The sequence below is a fragment of the Gavia stellata genome, chromosome 1 (genome assembly GCF_030936135.1).
Source record: "Gavia stellata isolate bGavSte3 chromosome 1, bGavSte3.hap2, whole genome shotgun sequence".
Classification (NCBI taxonomy): domain Eukaryota; kingdom Metazoa; phylum Chordata; class Aves; order Gaviiformes; family Gaviidae; genus Gavia; species Gavia stellata.
This window is the reverse complement of record NC_082594.1, coordinates 25045621-25051163: the sequence shown is the minus strand read 5'-3', so window position 1 is coordinate 25051163 and position 5543 is coordinate 25045621.

Below are 5543 nucleotides of genomic sequence, written 5' to 3'. Positions count from 1 at the left end.
ACTTTCTTGTGCTGACTAAAAAAACCTAAATTTTATCACTGAAACCCCAAAGTATCACAGCTATGTCTTTCTAAGTCAATTTCTTTCACGTAGGATAAAAAAGAAGCATTAAAGCATTAGACTGTCAAGTCCCAGTCCACAGCTGGGATGCATCGATTCAGTATAAATAGTGGATATAATTCTGTAAAACCATGTTGCATTCCTAATTTTGGCACAGCCAATGTAATCTGTTTAGCACATAACAAAGAAAGAGCCAGCATGGAGATTGACTAATTTACTGCCTTTTTTCTCTTAAAAAATGATGAATTTGTAAGTTTTCACTTTGCTTGCTTTCTAACAGCTTGCTGTATTAATAAAACATATTTGCCTTCAGTGTTGTTTTAGTAGTTCAATGCAACATTTTTTTATTATTTTCAAGCTTTTCAGATTTTATACAGATGAACATTTTTACTAACTTGCTAGCTGAAATAACCTATCTTCTGATCTAACTACATTTCATTTCCTTATACACCGAATGAGTAAATCTTGAACAGGGGGTTTTGTCAAGAACATGAGTACATAGCTAAAAGAATTTTCATGGTTTTCTATTACTAATTTGGTGTAATAGCCATTCAACTTTTGAAAATTCCAAAGCCAGCATATTTTTTTTTAGCTTATAAACAATTTTTGAATAGGCCCTAAAAATTACTTCATCTTTAAAGTCTGAATACCATGAAAGTTGAAAATCCAGGTATATAATAATCTTTCTGTGTTTTTCTGTGCCTATTTAGCAAATCTAAATTTGTACAATTTAATGTATATCTGCAATAACATTTCATAAGAGATTCTATTAATTATAAAAGTTGAAGTATGCAGTTTCACGTTTTAGTAACCATTTTAATTATTTGAAAAATAATTTAAAATTATTCAGTAGTGCATGGATTGTTAATATATTGAATTATGTGTATATGTAAAAAAAAAAGCTCTCCAACTATATTAATTGTCTTCCTTCATTGTCTATTAGTCATACCGATTATGTTACTGTATTTTAGTTTTCATGGATATCTTTTTCCATGTCTCAGAAGAATCATGGAAATCATTGTAAATGGTCAGTAATACTTTAATTATCCCAAAGTTTTTATATTTAAACATTAAGGCATATTTCAAGTGGGAGGAAGATAAAAAGGTTTTAGAAAGACTCATTTTATTTACTCTATATTACTTTAAGCCATAATAAAGTAATAGTTTATTGAGGCTTTGTGTAATAGTCATACAGTTTGCTAAGGTACGGCAAAAAAGAGCTGGTTATTGAAAGTTGATGTTATGATATCTTTTGGTACCTTCTGTCTTCAGTTTTTAAAGGAAACAGATTTTTTTTTAGCAATCTTTAATTGATATTTAAGTTCTCTAACTGAAATTTGTATTTAAATAGATGTGAATTCATATTATTTTAAAGTGCTGCAGTATTTTTGGGTGTTATCTTTTTAATGAAGTATTGGTGGATGGTGAGTACTTCTGATATGCAAAGCATGTTGATCGACGGTAGGCTTGCTGTTTGCAAAGGACACATAACAGGAAAAGAATGCTTTGCAACTTGGCACCGTATCATACATTTCTTATTAACTGCTTAATCTATAAAGCTGTATTCCAGGGTAAGTACAATGACATGGTAGGTGAAAACACAATGGAATTACTGTCTGTGTAACGCATTTTTGTTTCTTGGTATGTTCATATTTCATGAGGATATGACAGTCACGGTCATACATATATCTCAGACAGAAGTTGCTTTTACACTACAATATTTATATGTAAAAATAATAAAAAGATGATGTGAAATAAATGTTGCAGGTATTGAATTTCTCCTGCTCCCTCACAAACAAGTAAAATCACTTATTTTGTCAAAAAGTATGTACCAGAAGTGTAAGAACTCACTGTTCAGTTAGTCTGGGGATCAAAAAATTGTTACTATCTGGCATAGTTTGTATGCAGTATGCCTGTTGATGATGATAATGTACCTAGAATTAAGGTTTCCTGTTGTTTTAGATTTTTAGTAAATTGCTAGTTCATCATATTTCATGAAATAATAGTGACAGGATTTTTTTTTAATGTAACTAATGCATAGAACCTTAATGCTACGAGTACTTAGAATTTGCATCTGCTGCATACTTCAAACTAGTGAGATGTTTGGTAAGTAAATTTAAGCAGAATAGTTAAGATACTCAGCTATAGTTTTAACATCGTACTCTTCTAAGCATGAAATTTAAATGAGAATTTGCAGAACATGCATAATTTGGTTCATATAGCTGACCAGTTACCATCAGCTATACAGAATTAAGTCTTGCTATAGGAAAAAATAGTTCTAGTTTTACTGCTTCATCTAAACTGCTGTTTCTTGTTTGATTAGTTTACTTTCTGAATTATCAAAAGTTTTCATCAGCCTTGTCTTTGACGGATGATTTAGTGTTCTTATTTTTCTTTTGTTTGGAGAAGAAAAAAACCAGAATAAAAAAACAAAACCAACAAAACAAAACCAAACCATCCCAAAACCCACAAAACCAAACCCTAGAAGACCTGTGTGCTGGTTTTGGCTGGGATAGAGTTAACTTTCTTCAGAGTAGCTAGTATGGGGCTGTGTTTTGGATTTGTGGTGGGAACAGTGTTGATAACACAGGGATGTTTTAGTTGTTGCTGAGCAGTGCTTACACAGAGTCAAGGCCTTTTCTGCTTCTCACACTACCCCACCAGCGAGTGGGCTGGGGGTGCACAAGAAGTTGGGAGGGGACACAGCCGGGACAGCTGACCCCGACTGACCAAAGGGATATTCCATACCATATGATGTCATGCTCAGCAATATAAAGCTGGGGGAAGAAGGAGGAAGGGGGGAACGTTCCGAGTAATGGCATTTGTCTTCCCAAGTAACCGTTACACATGATGGAGCCCTGCTTTCCTGGAGATGCTGAACACCTGCCTGCCGATGGGAAGTAGTGAATGAATTCCTTGTTTTGCTTTGCTTGCATGCATGGCTTTTGCTTTACCTATTAAACTGTCTTTATCTCAACCCATGAGTTTTTTCACTTTCACCCTTCTGATTCTCTCCCCATCCCACCATGGGGGAGTGAGCAGTGGCTGTGTGGTGCCTAGTTGCTGGCTGGGGTTAAACCACAACCTAATGTGACGCTTTTTTATTTTTATTTTTTAATGTGACATTAAATGATCTCCTGTGAGGAATTCTGTCTTCTGTTCTTGTAGTCATGTCTTCTTTAGGTTCGTTTTCATCTAGTTTGACATGCTCCATAATTTTTTTAAGCTTTTTATCTTTAAGAAGAAAGCCAAGATTTTGTCTTTTGTCATCTATCTTTTGAAACCTTTTGGTAGTTTTTCTTTGTTTCTCTGCTAATAGATAACTGAAAACCAGGCTTTGTCTAGCTGAGATGGGACCCATAACATTTATATTTGATTGTTTTGAGTCTGTCTTTCCTGATTTAATTTAGACTGTGTTGGTATTTTCTTCTTTGAGCTGACCAGTAGGATTCATTTTCAGTAAATTAGAAAAAAAATTACTTTTGTATTTTCACATTCATGTGTGATACCTGTAGTTTTACCTGCTGCTTCCTCCTAGCAATCAAGTTTTCTGGAAGAAATGTTTTCCTTCTGTGCTGGGAGATGAGGTGATTAGGTATATGTTGAGAATTGAGGGTTTTCCATACAAAGAACAGACACATGTTACAATTCCCAGTAAAGAGCAATAAGAAGACATAGTGTTGAAATGCAGTTCATAAAATTGAAATTAAGTACTCAAGAGTATTTAGACATTTCATATAGATCAGATGTGGAAATACTTCAGTGTTTCCACAGTGACACTTTCTCATTTCAATGTTTTATGTTCTCATCCTTTTGAAATAAAAGCAAGAGCAGAGATTAAAGCTCTTTAGTAATAATTTCCTAGGTAAGAATCTACTTGTACATCAATTAATTTGGGTTTTTTTTTTCTTTTTATAGGCTTATTGGTTGAAATCTGCTTGAGTTCACAGAAAAATATGTGGAAACATAGCTGCTCTTTTAAGTATTTAGAAGATAAAGTAGTTAGTAACAGGGTTTGTCAAGGTCAAGATCATCTCAAATTTGTCTAATTTATTTCTGTAGTAATGGAGAAGCAGCAAGTGGTGGTTTTAGCTTGAGATAGACTGTCAATGTCATTTTAGATCCAGGATAATGAAAGCATTGAAGTATTGTGTCTGGAATGGGTCTTCGCAGTTTTCTTTTAGCTGATAATGCTACTTCATTTCTCAGGTAGGCAGGCAGTCCTTGACCATTTAATGCGTACCTTACTGATATATGGTGCTGTTGTAACAACACCATGTTGTCCCAAGTCAGAATATATTGTATCCATGAAGTAATTTTTTTTTTCAGTTGTGCTTGAAGTCTTTTTAGTGGTGTTAAATATTTTTCTTTTTTGGGCTGTTAATTGAATTCAGCTTTTCTTTTGTGGTCCCTCAGACTGATATCACAGTAACTGCTTTATAATTGTGTGGATCATCCTGCTTGTCATTTTAAAACATTTTCCTGATACTAACTCTGTAAGTATTCTAAGATTTTATGAAAACATAGTAGAAAAAAATTTTATGAGCAAAACTTTTGGAATATGTGCTTGCATGTTGTCTAACTCTACTGATTTAAAAAAGCATGGATTCTTTAGTGGGTATTGTTTAATCTCTTTTTAAATTGCTAACAGACTCAGAAGCGCTGCTTTAGCTGACCAAATAAACATTTGCTTATTTCCAAGGGGTTCATTGTATCATTTACAAATCAGTCTTAGTCTTGGGCCTATAATGCTGTTTGGCTGTTATTTAATTCATGATACTTCTGATAATTACTTTTTTTCTTTAGTCATCAGCCATAGGTTTTGGTAACCTGTACTATAGGTTATAATAGTCTATAAGAAGTTACAGAACAGCTTGTCTCACATCTTGCTTTTAACCATGAAGAGTTTCTGAAGGCTCATGAACCTGACTTAAGAGTAGATTGACTATATTACTTTTCCCCCATTTCACAATTTTCCTGATAGTTTTCTTGTATTGCTTGTAAGATGAATACACTGCTTTACAGGGATCTTGACAACAAAAGTATAGACATTGGATCTTTTACTTGAAGCAAGACAGGTATACATATTTGAGCTTCATTTGCAGCTCTTTGCAGCTGTTTGATAAGTGCATTAAATATTCAATGAAGTATACCTGATAAGATTTCAAAACTATTTTCACTTTATGAAAACTGCAGTTAGAAGACTGCTTATGGCTGTGCAGCAAAATTGCATTATATATAGGAGTATAAATGGAATTCTGTATGTGTATGTAGAAGGCACGGTTAGAGTGTTGTGTTTCATTCTGTTTCTGGTTTGTTCCAGCAGTCTAGACTGAGTTCCTGTTACTAATAATGAATACTTAGATTATGTCCATAATGTTGCCCTTTTTGGTCCTAGGTCTTGAGGAGAGGTTTTATTGTGAGGAAAGATAGCTAACTATGGCTTAACTTTCTACTGCTCTGTAAGGAATTGAGCTGTAAAG